Raw genomic sequence first — 16,638 nt, 5'->3', positions numbered from 1 at the left:
AAGATTTATGCCAGACTCGATCGAAAGCCTTAGAAGTGTCAAGTGCAATGGCAAAGCTTTCGCCAAAGTCCCGAAAGGAGGATAACCAGGAGTCTGAACGGTAGGTGAGAAGATCGCCAGTGAAGCGTCCCTGACGGAACTTGTACTGATGATCAGAAAGAAGGTTGTGATAGGAAAGATGCCTTAAAATTTTTCAATTGAGAATTGACTAGAAAACTTTTGAAATACAGGACGTTAAAGCAATTGGACGATAGTTGGAGGGTTGGGAGTAGTCACCCTTCTTTGGGACTGGCTGAATGAGAGCAAACTTTCAGCAAGAAGGAAAGGTACAAGTTGACAGACAAAGGCGAAAGAGTTTGCCTAGGCAGGGTGTAATCACAGAAGCACAGTTCTTGAGAACAACAGGAGGGATTCCATCAGGCCCATATGCCTTTGTTAGTATTGAGGCCAGTGATGGCAGAAAATACATCAGCTGAAGAAATTTTAATGTCAGCCATGAGGAAGTCAGAGGGGGGGAAGTGATGGAGGAACAGCACCGGAATCGTCTAAGGTGGAATTGGAGGAGAAAGTTTGTGCGAAGAGATCTGCTTTATCAGTAGAAGAAATAGCTACAGAACCATCAGAGTAGAAAAGAGGAGGGAAGGATGATGAGGTAAAGTTGTTAGAAAGGTTTTTGGCAAGGTGCCAGAAGGAGCTGGAAGAATTCAAGTTGGAGAGTTGAGAGCACTTAGTACGGATGAAATTATTTTTAGCAGAGTGAAAAACAGACTTAGCACGATTCTGGGCAGAAATGTAAAGATGATGTGATTCAGGGGTGGGTTGGCTTTGGTACCTTTTGTAGGCCCTCTTCTTGTTGCGGACAGCATTAGAACAAGCATGATTAAACCCAGGCTTTCTTGCATTAGACAAAGGATACGAGAAAGGAATGTATGCTTCCATGCCCGAGAGAGTAACCTCCTTAATGCGCAAGTAACACTTAGATGGCTCTCGACCATGGAAGCAATAATTATTCCAGGGAAAATCAAAGAAGTACTGCCTGAGGGCTTCCCAATCCGTGGCTCCAAAATGCCACAGATGACGTTTCCCTGGAGGGTCCACAGGCCATACCGGAGGAATAGGACACATTAATGTGATAAGGTTGTGATCGGAGGAGCCCAACGGAGAGAAAAGATTAACAGTGTAAGCAGAAGGATTAGTTGTAAGGAAGAGGTCAAGTATGTTGGAGCTCTCACCAAGGCGGTCTGGGTTACAGGTAGGGTGCTGTACAAGATAGTCATAGGATTTTTGATAGTCAGTAGAATTAGGAGATAAGTAAACAGCGGAAATATATTTAGTCAGAGAATGACATGATAGCCGAAGCCAGGGTGTATAGAATTCAGAAGAATCGAGTTCAGGAACACGAGAGCAAGATAAGTTGTTATGTATATATACACAACATCCACCTTTGGCTTTGAAATGAGTATAGAGAAAGTAAGAGGATACAGAAAAGGGTCTGCTGTCAGTTGCCTCAGACAGCTGGGTCTCGGTTAGAAAAAGAAAGTGAGGTTTAGAGAGGGCGAGGTGGTGCTCAACAGAGCGAAAGTTAGAGGAAAGGCTACGAATGTTGCAGAAATGAAGAAGAAGAGAGTCAGACAATGATTCTAGACATCTTGAGCCGTCACCGGGAGAGGGGCAGAAATCTCTCTCTCTCTCTCTCTCTCTCTCTCTCTCTCTCTCTCTCTCTCTCTCTCTCTCTCCCCCCCCCCGAACACTGAGGCTGTTATTCGACGCCATTTTTTTTTTTAATTTTGAAAAGGAAGTGTAGTGTATATTGTGCATGTAGTTTGGTGTTGATAGTTAGATAAACTTGTATTGGACAGCATGCTGGCCTACTCTCTGTGTTACTGAGACACTGAAAAAGTTCAGCAAAGGGGGATGGTCGGGAACTAGTCCCGAGGGCTGATGAAACGGGAGCTACAGCTCTCCCTGTCATCAGCTTTCCATCCACCTTGGGAGTACTGCCCTGCTCGACTGTTGCTAGAGTCTACTCCTGATAACATTGCTGGGAGAGGCTAAAACAAAAATGCAGAGCTCTGGCTAACTGTCGATGGTTGCGAGCCATTTGGCTCCTAAGATTTCAGATTTACGAGCCAAATAAATTTTTAGCAGACAAACTGACTACGAGCCGAAATATTTTACAAGTGGATGTATACACCGCTTCCCGTTCGATCAGCGAAGTTAAGCAACGTTGGGTCTGGTTAGTACTTGGATGGGTGACCGCCTGGGAACACCAGATGCTGTTGGCATCCCTACGTCTAGTGGGGTTGGTGGAGGATTAGTGCCCCTCCCTGTAAAACAATTAACTCTAAGCCCTTGGCCACCCTGTCTGGGATACATGGCGTCTGGCAATGAATGAAAGAATGAATGTATTTTCTCCTCGCCAAAAGGCGACTTGCATGTAAAATTTGTTGGCCAGAGGGAAAAATACCTGCATTTGCCAGCTGTGCTGCCAAACAAGAGCCAGGAAATGAGGAAGAATTAGAGCGACAAACCGGCCCCCCCCCCTTTTTTTTTTTTTTTTTTTTTTTTTTTTTTTTTTTTTTAAGGATATGAAACTCAGAAAGTGGTATATAAAGAAGGATTAAATAGAAAAGTACAAAATTATTTGGTAGGCTTCGGTAAAGTTAGAGCAAATAGGGATGTGATTAAAAAGACTTCAGCTCATATGACTTAGACAGTGTATACAAATGTGGATGGATTGATAATGAAGAAACTAGAACTTGGTAACTGTATTAGGGGAAATAAGTCAGGAGTGGTAGTCCTATGTCTAGCTGAAGCCAAATTAGTGTGTGAATTTGTTGCAGATGTGCTTGGCTGGAAAGATTATAATGTGTGGAGGGAAGACTGAGAAGGAAAGTTAGGAGGAGTGATGATTAAGACTGATAAAAAGGTAAATGCAAAAAGGGCACATTTAGAAAATATGAAAGTGGAATTACTGGGAGTGGAAATAGTGGAAGAACATTGAGAAAAGCTAGACATAGTAGTGACATACATGCATCACCACTGATCAGAGCATGGAATAGGAGTGAGTATGAACAGTTAATGAATGAGTATCTAGATATGCTTAGGAAGATAATTGAGGGGAGAAATAGATTGCTGCTAGTGGGTGATTTTTGCCATTTGGCTACCGCCGATGATTTTGGCACAGACCCCTTTGAGAGGCATTTTTACACCCAAAAATGAAAATGCTTTTCCATTGTTTTTGATTGGTGCCATTTATATACATAAAGTTTTTGTATCTGGGATTAGAACTGCTTGAAAGTTGAAAGTTTTGTCAAAATTGGTTGTTTTATTAAATAAAATTGCATTTTAAAAAATTCATTAAAAATGTATTGGAGTATATGTGGTCTACTTCATACTAAAGGCTGCAAATTATCCTTGCTTTATCATGTTACAGCTGCAAAAGTATACTGCCAAGATTTCCATGGAAAATAATAATGTGATTTTCTCCAAAATAAATGATGACTTCCTGGCAAATCTAAACAGTAAAAATTATAATTGTAATGAGCTCACATTCTATCATGTTCCTTGAAAAATAGAAATTATCCATGCTTTATTGTGTTACAGCTGCAAAAGTATACTTCCAAATTTCCATGGAAAATAATGATGTGATATTCCAGACAATTAAATTATGGCAAATCTAAACAGTCAAAAATACAGTTGTAATGGGATCACATTCTATCATGTTCCTTGAAAAACAGAAATACAGTAATCTCTGTGCTATCCGGACTCTCACTTTCCGGACATCCCCACTTACCGGACATAATCGTCGCGGGATCCAATATTCCCAAAATGGTCCGAAAACCACAAAAACATTAGAAAAAAATCCGACTTTTTCCCTCCTGTAATTTGAACTTGGCGCGCGCGGCACGGAACAGCTTTGTTTTGATGCGTCGTTCCTCTGACGTCCGCTAGAGCTCCCCTGCATCCTCACCACTTTCCGCCCGTCTCTTGTCATGAGTGTACGCTTGTCGTCATGGCTGCCCTCGTGCTCGCTTTTGTGGTGGTGCCTTACCTGCTGCACACTCTCCTGCTGCTCTCGTGCCTCTCCTTCGTGTGTGTGATGATGGCCCTGCCGCCTAAGAAGAGGAAGAGAGTGGTTTTGACTCTGGAGAAAAAGAGGGAGATATTGGAGAAAGTGGATGCGGGATGGTCTTCGTCACGCATCCTTCGTGAGTTCAACCTGGCCCGATCTACTTTGTTTGATATCAAGAGATCCTGAGACAAACTCGTGCAGTACATGGCTGACTTCTCGTCGAAAAGCAAGCTCAACGTGAAGAGGATGATGATGTTTACTCCCAAGTTTGCTGAAGTCGACCGCTCCACGTTGATTTGGTATCGACAGCAACGTGCTGGTGGTGTGATGGTACGTGGAACGGAGCTGAAGGCTGCTGCTGAGAAGTTCGCAAGGCTTCACGACGCCCTAGACTTCAAGGCATCCGAGGGTTGGCTCTTTGCGTTCAAGTTACGACATGGCCTTACCAACCGTAAGTCTCATGGCGAAGCTTTGGACACTAATGAGGATGGAGTTGACGAGTTTCGGCACAAGGTGAAGGTCTTGATCTACAGGGAGGGTCTCACTCTCGGTCAAGTCTACAACGCTGACGAAACTGGTTTATGCTATCGCTCTTTGCCTACGAACACTCTAGCCGAGGAGATGGAGCAGCGTGTACCTGGCCGCAAGCTCTCCAAGCAAAGGATATCTGCTTTGTGTGATGCTAATGCTAACGGCATGCACCGGCTTAAGCCCGTTATTGTTGGCCGTGCAAAGCAGCCTCAGTGTCTTCGTGGGGTGATGGATGTCCTTCCTGTCGTCTGGTACCATTCCTTGAAGGCATGGTTCACAGGCCACATCTTCAAAGACTGGTTCCACCGCCATTTCGTCAAGGAGGTCATACATTACCAGACGGAGAAACTGGGAATCCCACACGACCAGGTAAAGGCCTTCCTTCTCCCCGACAATGCACCTACCCACCCGTGCGACAAGGACTTGGTGGCTGAGAATGGCCGTATTAGGTGCATGTTTCTGCCACCTAATACTACTGCTCTCATCCAACCAATGGACCAAGGAGTGATTGTGGCAACGAAGCGGCTATACTGACAGAAGTTCCTGGACGAGGTGATGGTTGTTCTCGAGGATGAGGACGAGCGCAGGGAGGGACGGGACACGCGAGGCCAGTGGACTTTGGAAAACCTTCGCCGATACATCAAGTCTGCCATTTACAACTGGGCTAGTGCATGGAAGGAAGTCCCTGTCAAGACTCTAGAAAATGGTTGGTCTCATCTGCTTCTCGGACCGGATGTGGAGCACGATTTCTTAGGTTTTGACGTGGATGACTTCCGTGCATGTTTACGTGCGCATGGGGACGATGTTGATGTGGACGAAGTGCGTGAGTGGTTGGATGACGACAAGGGTGATCCTGGGTATCAGACCCTGTCTGATATCGACATCGCATCTTCAGTTGCAGGTGTCAGTACCCAGCTTGAAGATTCCGACGAGGACAGCGACGATGATGCGGACTCCTCTTAGCATGACACTACTCCAGCCATCCCCAAGCTGAGCACACTCCGGGAACACCTAGAATTTGTTCTGGACTACCTGGAACACCCGGACTGCGACAGGGAGATGGGGCCCTTGGGACTTGTGGAGGCAGTGCGTGGTTTCATGCAGCGCATCATTAATCGTCAGAATCGTTGTTCCTTGCATCAATCAACGATTGAGAGCTTTTTCAGGCCCGTGACCCCCGCTGTGCCCAGCCCTGGCTCCACTCCGTTGCCTCCCCAAGACAGGCCCTCATGCTCCGAGTCACAGCCCAGCACATCAGCCACGGTGGAGTCACCACTCGACGTGAGTTTGCGCCTATCTTCAGAGTCGTCTGCAATGGGTAGTCCATCACCACGACCCAGCGACGCACCCCTAGGTCACCTCCCTGTTCTACTCTCAGACTCTGACAGTGATTAAACGTCTAGAACTTCTCCACTAGACCACACGGGAATTTAGTGTTGTGCAGTGAACGAAAAACAGTGCATACAGTATTGTTAAGAAATTAGAAATCTGAGTGAAAAGACAAATAATTTTTGGACTGTAAATTTAACGTAAATTAACTTGAGAGTGTTTTGTTTAGAAAATGGTGTTATGAGTTGAAAGACTTAAAGTGCAGAGTGCAACACTTATTAAGTTACAGTGGAGCATAAGTAAGACAAGAGTGCACAGTGTAAAGAGAATGGACTTCTGAGTGCAAATGGCAAGTTAAGTGCAAGACTTCATGAACCGTGTACTGCAAGTGCTTCAGGAAATCCTTCTTACTGTCAGAGTCTGAGAGGAGGCGGTTATTCATTGATATGGCCAGGGACTTACTGTAAGTACCCAGAATGTTTCATATTGTACTGTACTATATTTTCCATACTGTACTTACCTCTAACACCTCATTTCACTCTTTTATGCCTCTTTTTGGTGTGAATATGTAGTGTCTTAGGTGCTATGCATGTGCAGTAGAGAGATGTTTTTCTGAGTTAGGGTAGGTTAGGGTCCATAACTACCAGTCCAGAAGCCAGGGACTTGTAAGTACCCAGAATGTTTAACATTGTATAAACCTACCTCAAAAAACTCATTTTATGGTTCTTTTGCATTTATTTAAGTCTTTTATGTCCCTTATTGGTATGATTTGGGTCTTAAATAGGTGCTATGCATGTCCAGAGGGAGTTGTATAGGTGTTTTTCTGAGTTAGGGTCCATAAGTACAAGTCCAGGAGGCTGGTGCCCACTATCCGGACAGGACCACTTTCTGGACATGCCTTTGGCTCTATTACGTCGGATAGTGGAGGGATTACTGTAATATAACAGCAGTTTATCTACCGTATCTGACATTGACATACCCTCTTGTACACCTTCTGAGTGTGATATATCTTGAAACAGGGGATGAGGAACAGTGCAGGTTTATCAATACATTCATTGCAAAAGTATGAAGTTTGCCCTTTTTTTTTTTTTTTTTTTTTTTTTTCGCTTACCTTTCAGCTTACATTTTGAGGGCTCAGTACTGCACACCTGCAGCAGTTTGGCTTATATTTCTTGTTTTCAAATTTGAATACATAATGCTTAGCTAATTTATCCAGTCTTCCGATTTCTGGGGCATCATCACAGTGGTTTACCGCTAATCACACTTGAGAGATGTGTATGACAGAAGGGGAAAAAGCACCACTCTTCCCGTGCTAGGCCTACGCTTAAAAATGACCTTTTCACAATAACTTTATCACCTACATATTCACTTTTCTTCTAGTATAAATGCAAACAATATGAGCTACAATAACTTGCATATACAGTATATATATATATATATATATATATATATATATATATACGCTCCTCATGGGGCAATGTAGGATTGGATGATGGATGGATATATATGTATACTTGTATACCTTCAGTAGATAGATTATATGTGAAACACAGTGAGATAACAATAATGGATAGAAGCACCTGTTCAGATCCCAGCAGAAAACACTCTTATTTCGTATATTGACGCTGTGTTCTGGCATTGCATGTACAATATATTGATGGTTAGCTATATGCATTGAGATTGATGTTATTTAGATAACTGGCATAAATTGTACCTGAAGGAGGCTAAGAAAAGGGTCCAAGGCAGAAGAACTTGAGCGCGTGGGTGGTGAGTGGGTGGTCAGCCACGAGTCGAGGCAGGTTGGATGTTTACATTAAAAGTGCTGCCACCCGATGCTGGTGGCAGCTAGAACAACTAGCGTCATGGCCACACTCATGCAAGAGTGGTAGATTAACCCTTTGAGGTTTTCGGGCCGGGCAGATTTCGTCTGTGCCAGAGTCAGCCACTCACGCTGACCCACATTTCGCTGCCCGGTATTTTACTTTGATCGCTCTGTGTCAGTACACTTTTCATGATAGAATGTTGGGTTTGGTGTCATTTTAAAGCTGAATAGTTGTACTTTATCGTAGTATGTTCAAAAAAGGAGAACAAAGAAAATAAAATGTCAAAATGATGAGTTGAAGTTAGGCGAAAAGCAAAAATTTTATACCTTGCCGTAGAAAAATATTTGGCATAAAATAATGAGTAAAGATATGTAAATATGGTTTAAACCATGCAAAAATACAATAAATTACCTTTACCATGATATATAAATTATGGTAATTTCTTCATTTCATTATGGAGTAACGTAAAAGGAAAGAGATGCACAATTTTATTTTAGTCTTGGCCGCATATTTGCTTACTGATGTTTTTCTTTGATCGATCAATGTAAAAACACTTTCTATGATAGGATGCTGGTTGTGGGGTTCATATGAAGCTGAATAGTTGTACTTTATCGTAGTATGTTAATAAAAGGAAAACAAAGAAATTAAAAGGTCAAAGTGATGAGTTGAAGGCAAAAACCAATAATTATATACCTTGCTGTAGAAATATATTCACCAAGAATAAAGTTATAAAGAAACAAAGCCATGAGTCAGACTCAGCTGTGCAGTACCACCACACATAGAGCAACCATTCTGTGACATCATGCTCAAGCCTCTATGGTATGATGCTTAAATGCAATTTATGGTGAATATTTTACAAAAGTTTCTTAAAATGACGATTAAAAGTGTCATCCTAATCTCTGAGGTTGGATTTGAAATGACGATCGAAATAGTCATCAGAATCTCGAAGGGTTAAAGTCATGTAGGTTAAAAAAAAATTCGAGAAAGTGGACTACAGTCAAGTCAAGGTATATGGGCTTTTTTTTTTCTCAACCATGAACGTGCAATGTTGCCAAACGGTTAATTGTAGAGAGGTTGATTAGGCAGGAATTGATGCAGGGAACAGCGTGGAAACCTGAGGGTACTGAGTGATGGAACTCCATCCATCCATCCATTGCCAGACGCCATGTATCCCAAACGGGGTGATCAAGGGCTTAGAGTTAATTGTTTTACAGGGAGGGGCACTAATCCTCCACCAACCCCACTTGACACGTAGGGATGCCAACAGCATCTGGTGTTCCCAGGCGGTCACCCATCCAAGTACTAACCAGACCCAACGTTGCTTAACTTCGCTGATCGGACGGGAAGCGGTGTACTCAACGTGGCATGGCCGTAATGGAAAATATGTTAATCCATCCAACCATCCATCATCTAATCCTGCACCACCCCATGAGGAGTATAGGAGCTCAGGCTAGGCAAGTTGGTCCTGACATTTAAGATGAGAGTGACCGGTCTCACTCGTCCCTGAGTGGCCTTATGTGAGCAATAAACCCGAACCACCTCATGGATATAAACCTACATCGGCTCAATCCGATTGGAGTGCCTTAATTACCCACTAAACCACCAGGTGCCATAATTTGGTTATATGTTTACCACCCAGCATGGTAAATGGTTTCCTGTTATACAGGAAACCATTTGGCAGTGTCACTCAGTGTGGAGTCACCCATAGGCAGAAGAAAGAGGAAAGAATCATTTGGTTAAAGAAAATACAAGCATTAGGAGAGAAGGTACACCATCCAGGTTGGATCTGATTTTAATAAGAAACTATAATGATATACAGAAACTACAGTATCATTGCCCCCTAGGAAAGACTGACCACCTGGTTATGGAGACGGAGGTACTGTATTGGGCAGGCATACAGGAGTAAGAGAAGAGACATATCGACAAAGTAGATATAACTATAGGATAGTGGATTTTGACTCCTTAAGGCAGTATTTCGGAAATATGGACTGGAGTGAAATGGAGAGGGGGGGGAAGATATCCAGGGGAAATATAATATCTTTATGAAAGTGTATGAGGAGGAAGTCAGAAACCGTGTTGCTAAAGTTGCTTTCAAAAAGGAAAACAGATGAAAGATTGGTTTATTAAAAGGTGTAAGGAGGCATTTGGAATTATGAGTAGGACATTGGATAAAGTAGGAAAAAGATATGCTGAAAAAGCTTGGAAAGAGAACAAAGTAAGAAGTGAAAGGGAACAAAAATACGAGAAGGATATCCTTAATATGAGCAAGTAAGAATCCAAGCTGTCCTACAGGTTTGTCAATAGTAAAATGTAACAAAGAACAGCATAGTGAGATTGAGAGATGGTGATGTAATATATGCAAAAGAAGAGGAAATGTGTAACATAATGAGTGATAAACAGTGGTCGGTATTTGTAACGGAAGAGGAATTCCTAGAACCCGTACCAGAGATGCAACCCATGAAGTTGGAAACAGTAGTAGTTGTGAGAAATGAGATACTGTACTTCAGTTGGTGAAGGATACAGATGTTAGAAAGGCAATGGGACCAGATGAAGTAGCTGGTTGGATCCTGAAAGAATGTGCATACCAGTTTGTGAGGCCTATCTTTGATAATGTAAGGTTTTCCATAGAAAGTGGGGAGCTATCTATCTATTGCCAGATGCCTCAATCCCGTTCGGGGTGGTCACAAACAAATCGCCTCCACGTCGCCCTGTCCTCCGCCATTTCACTGCCCTGCTCCCAACTCACACCCCCCTCTCTCATATACCTCTCCACCCCATCCCTCCATCTCTTCCTCAGCCTACCCCTCCCTCTCCCCCCCTCCACCTCTCTCACATACACTCTCTTCGTCAGTCTTTCACCCTCCATCCTCTCCACATGGCCAGACCACCTCAGTGTATTCCTCCTAATGGTTCCTATCACATCCACATCCACACCACAACACTTCTTTATATCCTCATTTTTCAGCCTATCTCTCCATGTGACTCCACAGGCTCTTCTTGAATAACTCATTTCCATGTTCTCACTCTTGACTTGTATCCCTCCAACATCGTTCAGACTTCACTTCCATACGTTAGAGTTGGTATCACAGTACTGTCATGTAGTAACTTTTTCACTTCCATGCTCACTTCCCTGTTTCTTATCACTGCTTTCAAAGAACCAGCAACCTTTCTTCCCTGCTGTACCCTTTCAAGCACTTCACCCTCCAAACCTCCATCCTTACTCATCACACTACTCAAGTACTTAAACGTACTCACATTTTCCAATTCCTCACCATCCAACCTCACTGTACATTCACTGACTTCACCTCTCTCAAAGACCATCACTTTACTCTTCCCTACATTCACCTTTAGATTCCGTTTCTTACACACTCTCCCAAACTCATCCACCGAGCCTTGCAGCTCCCCTTTGTCTTCACTCAACAACACAGTATCATCTGCAAACAACAGTACAGGGAGTTTCCAAACACTACCCTCTTTCACCAGGGCCACTCCAACATCCCCTATCCTACCTTGTACCTCTTTTATTACCCCATCCATGTACAGATTGAACAACCATGGAGACATGACACATCCCTGTTTCAACCCAACCTTCAAAGAGAAAAATTTACTTAGTTCACCATCCACATGCACTGCATCCTTAGCACCATCATACATACTCTTCACAGCATTCAACAACTTCCCATCTACTTCATATATTCTTAATACTTTCCACAATCCTTGTCTATCCACCCTGTCATATGCATTCTCGAAATCCATGAAAGCTGCATACAACTTCTTTCCCTTCTCTAGAAACTTTTCCACTAAAGATCTGAGAATGAATATCTGATCTACACAACCTCTTCCCGTCCTAAAGCCTCCCTGTTCTTCTCCACCTAATTTCTCTGTTCTTCCTCCAGCTCTGTCAATAAGTATCCTACCATACACTTTTCTTATACTAAGAAGACAGATGCCCCTATGATTACCACACACTTCTTTTTCCCCTTTTCCTTTGTACAAGCGAATAATTATACCTGACTTCCAATCCTCCGGGACTTTACCTTCCTCTCAGGCCAATCTGCACATCTTCCACATCCATTCAACTATTATCTCTCCCCCATGCTTCAGCATTTCACTACACACTCCATCAATTCCTGGGGCTTTCCCCAATTTAACTTTCTTCATTGGTTCCACAACTTCTATCCTACTGATTTCTTCCTGTCTTATCACCTCCCTTCTTCTCCCAGCCATTCCCCAGCCACTTATACTCGCATTACTTCCATCCTCTATGTTCAAGTATTCCTTAAAGTGTTCTCTCCATCTGCTCACTTTTTCTCCCTTCTCCACTAGTAATCTACCATTTTTATCTTTCACTCCCCTACTAACTTCATTTCCACCCTGTCTTAATCTCTTCACCCCTTTCCAGAACATTTTCTTACAGTCCCTCCACTTTACACTCAAAATCCTTCTAAATTCTTCATCCACTCTCTTCTTACTCTCTTTTACTAATCTTTTCACCTCTCTCTTTCTTCCTACATATAACTCTCTCTTCTGCCTCTCAACTTCTTCCACGCCCCTATTTCTCATCCATTCATTGTATGCTTTCTTCTTTTGTGCCACAGCTTGTCTCACCTTTTCATTCCACTATGCTGTTCCTTTCACCCCCCTCCGTCTTCTCTTCCTTCCACACACCACATCACATGTTGCACATATTTCCTCTGTGAATATCCTGCACACACCTTCCACGTCCCCCATCTGCTCCAATTCATATTTACCCAATCGTTCCTCCACTTCTCTCTTATATTCTGCCTTTTTCTCATCCTCTTGTAACCTTTCCACTCTCCTTGCAAATACTCCTTCTTCTCGTCCTTCCCTTCTTCTATTTCTCCATCTTATTTGGATCTTTATTCTGGCCACCACCAAGTAGTGGTCAGAAAGTCCACTCCCCCAACCTCTATAAGCTCTTGCATCTATTACACATCTTCGCATCCTTTCATCCACACACATATAATCAGTCATTGCCTTCCTTTCATTCAGTTCACCACCCACCTTTCTCATCACTCGCCATGTATACCTGTGGATCATTTTGTGCCTGAAGAGGGTACTGGCTATCACCAACCCTGTCCCAGCACAAATGTCCACTAACGCACTGCCATTCTCATCTATCTCAGCAGGCACACCCCACTCACCAACTATTCCATCCACCTTCACATTCCCTACTTTACCATTCATATCACCAATCAAAAACACTCTCTCATTCATTCCAAACTTTTCCATGCACACTTCCACATTTGTCCAGAACTCTTCTCTCACTCTGGTTGCATGATCTTGCATTGGCCCAAACACGCACACAATCGCCCACATTTGTACTCCAACTTTCAATCTTACCCACACAATCCTCGACCCAACTGATCCATAATCTCTTATATTCTTCCATCATTTACTCACAACTATACACACTCCTTCTTTTGCCCTCTCATTCTCACCTACTCCTGCACATATACCCCATCCATACTCCCATTCTCTCACACTCTCACTTCCCCATTTAGTTTCAGTTACTTCTCATACATCAACTTTCACACCCTCAAGCACCTGGACAATCTCTCTCTCTTTCACCTCATCATTTGCACCTCTTACATTCCATGTTGCTATTGCCATGTCCTTTGTCCGGTCCTTGGTCGTCAGCTATCTGCTGAATGGAAAAGAGCAAATATAGTTCCGATTTATAAAGCTGGTGACAGAGAGGACCCGCTTAACTATAGACCATTCTCCCTCACCATATTCTGTTTAACCGAGTCTGGCATCATCAGAGATGTCCTCAACCCCTGTACAGCTGATAAAGGTCATCGTTGCTGGTTATACGTTTTTGTATTGCCTTTTATATTGGTTCTCAAGGTAATAAATTGAGATTCATCTAGTGCAGAGGTTTTACATCAAAACTACAGGTGTTGAGGACATCAGTGATGGTGCCAAACTTGGTAAAATGGAGTATATTATAGTCTGCAAGCTGTGTGAAAGTGTCATTAGAAGATGATGGATAAAATTCCTTGAAGAACATATGGTAATAACATCCAAGCAGTTTGGATTAGAGAAGGGTCGTCTTGTGTAACGAACTTGTTGAGCTTCTGTAGTAGAGTGGTAGACATTGTTCAAGAAAGGGAGGGATGGGTAGACTGTATTAAACTGGATTTCAGGAAGTCTTTTGATAGAGTGCCATACAGCAGCTTATTATGAAAACTGAAAACCTATGGAGGTGTACATGGGAAATAGTTGAAATGGTTGAAAAATTATTTGACAGAAAGACAGATGAGACCTGTAATAAGAGACAAGTTTTCCCAGAGGAAAAAGTTAACTTGAGGAGTGCCTCAGGGTTCAATTTTGGCCTCAATTATGTTCTTGATTTATATAAATGAAATGCCTGAAGGGTTGAATACTTATATGAGTTTATTTGCTGATGGTGCAAAAATTATGAAACATATTGATGGCGTAATTTGTTGTAAGGAATTGCAAAAAGATCTAGATAAACTACAAGTGGAGTCAGACATGGAAAATGGATTTAACCCTATATTGCCAACCATAACGATTTCATAACGCTTGAAATAAATGGTGGCTAGGCAGAAATTACCAACTAGATGAAGTGGCTGGCTAGTGTGACGATTAAGTTACGTTCTACTGAGCACAGGGGAGGGGTTGGCAACACCACTCGTTGGCGGTATCTGGGATATTTGCCTCAGTATTTACAGAGAGTCAGCTGGTGTGAGGTGAAGCAACTTTACTCTGTTTTTTCACCTGTTTGTATACTTTCACAGGTGAGTGCTATGCTTAATAAAATTAGAACTTGTACTGTATATAAGTCACTGCTGATTGTATAGATGTGAAAAGCAGGCATAATACACATGAAATACACACATTTCACGGTGATTACTCGTATGTAACGATTTTGTACACTTCGTCTTTCAAGCGGATGGTACAAATAGTGCTTTGGACGCACTTGAACGGCAAGGTAACATTGAACCTGCCACAAGTCAATCATCGTGTTGAGTATTTTGGGAGTTTTTTTTCTTGTGATAGATAGAGAGATAGATAAATATAGATAGGTATATACAGTACCCTGGCGTCCAGCACGGTAATATTGTCATGCATGGGTCACGTGTTGGACTAACAATAGAGCTTATGGGGAAAAATGAATTATGTCAGCAACCCTCGGAAAAGTCACCCTAAATACCTACCATATACGTATACAGATATTGGTACTATTGTAATTATAATAAATGGTACTGTGCTATGAATGATAACTAACCTTTTAGGATAGTGTTGGTGGGCTTGCTGGGAATGGAAGGTGGTATCCAAGGCTGTAGTTAGTCCTACTGAGTCCCCGGAGGATGGCTGCTGGCGTCACTAGTGGTTAATGCCTGTTGCTCCTCCTCAACCTCCCTCATAAATCCTTCAAAATCAAACCTCCCTCATAAATCCTTCAAAATCACACTCAGAATCACTATCTTCGTCCACAGCCATGGAAGGTCCTGCTTCTGCCTGTCTTAGCCCTGTAATCCTCGGGAAAGTGCATACTTCTCACACTGTTGCCAGAGCCCTGTCTCATGGCTGTGGAAAGTGATCGCTGTCGCTGACTCGGTAGAGAATAAGGAGAAGCAACTTTGTTTATAAACTGGTACGCACTCCGATGAGAAGGGTTTCAAAATGATTGATATTTATTCTAAAATATTAATATGTATTCAGTGTCAGGCTAAATGTTCAATGCTGTAGTACGATACATTCTCTGTCGAGTCGCCTGGGTTTTGGTCACACTATTTTCCCCGTCGTATGCTCGGCAGGAATCCATCCAGATGAATTCCAAAGACCCGTGGTATCGTCGGCAATTTTACCACGTTACCGTTCTGATTTACCATCGTATGCAATTTTACCACGTTACCGTTCTGATTTACCATCGTATCCTTGGCAAACCTGGTATGAAGTGCCGTGTGATAGCCTTCGGCTGCCAGGATCTTGTCTTAAGTTTTTTATTATGATCACGTTGGCTTCATTCATGTCGTAGGCCTTGGCAATGTCAACTTTCCTCTCCCCTTTCTTCTTCCTCTCGATGCTTTCTAGCTTGGTGGCCTGAGGGAGGTGCCGATGCTTCTTGGGGTTCTCAGAAGGCTTCCTAGGCATCGTGAGCAGGGTAAAATGCAGCAAGAAAAAAGCACCTTCCAATGCAATTATGCGACTGAGTGGCTCTGTGGCGGGAGAAATGTAAACAAAACATCAAGTGACACCAGAAGCGTTTTTAATTGGGCGGCATCACGATCACGTCACGATAGCGGGCGGGGAAGGCTACATGATCAGAAGTTTTTCATTGGCTATCATCATCATGGGAATGTCCAGTATGACCGTGTTGGACCGGGGGTGATCGTGCTAGAGTGAACTCTGCGGATTTCGCCCACTTCTCGGAGCTCTGTGCGTGTTGTGCTAACACACACGTGTTGCAGTAATTAAATCGGATTAAATAATACTAAATAATTGCTCTCCGTCCTGGACCCGAATCGTGCTGGACTAACGCGTGTTGGACGCGAGGGGACTGTATATAGATTGATAGAGCGAGAGAGAGAACCAGCAAATCTAAGCAAGGCAAGCAAGCAGCATCATTTAGGCAACACCACATCCAATAAAGCCAGTTAGAGCCAGGCAGGAGTGAGAGAGAGAGAGAAAGTGAAAGACGAGAAGGTAAATACGAGTAAATGACTGCAGAGAGATGAAAAAACAATAAAACCTGCTGAGAAAGAGAGAGAGAGAGAGAGCAAATCTAAGCAAGGCAAGCAAGCAGCATCAGTTAGGCAGCACCACATCCAATAGAGCCAGTTAGAGCCAGGCAGTAGGGAGGGAGAGACAGACAGACAGACAGACAGA

General features: G+C 43.0%; 1 protein-coding gene and 1 non-coding gene across 7 annotated transcripts in view; one reads left to right on the top strand and one right to left on the bottom strand.

The window, feature by feature from the left end:
* The window catches only part of Nmnat (nicotinamide mononucleotide adenylyltransferase), a 534,591-nt gene that overhangs the window by 265,956 nt on the left and 251,997 nt on the right, over window positions 1-16,638 (top strand). The window lies entirely within an intron of this gene.
* LOC145410505 (5S ribosomal RNA) lies at window positions 9,017-9,135 on the bottom strand. The gene has a single exon (XR_013899295.1). It is a non-coding gene; the product is annotated as a 5S ribosomal RNA (ribosomal RNA).

The sequence above is a fragment of the Coenobita brevimanus genome, chromosome 85 (genome assembly GCF_032717465.1).
Source record: "Coenobita brevimanus isolate Jiangsu-jjx chromosome 85, ASM3271746v2, whole genome shotgun sequence".
NCBI lineage: Eukaryota > Metazoa > Arthropoda > Malacostraca > Decapoda > Coenobitidae > Coenobita > Coenobita brevimanus.
Note: the sequence above shows the minus strand (reverse complement) of the source record. Positions and strands in the feature narration are given on the sequence as shown.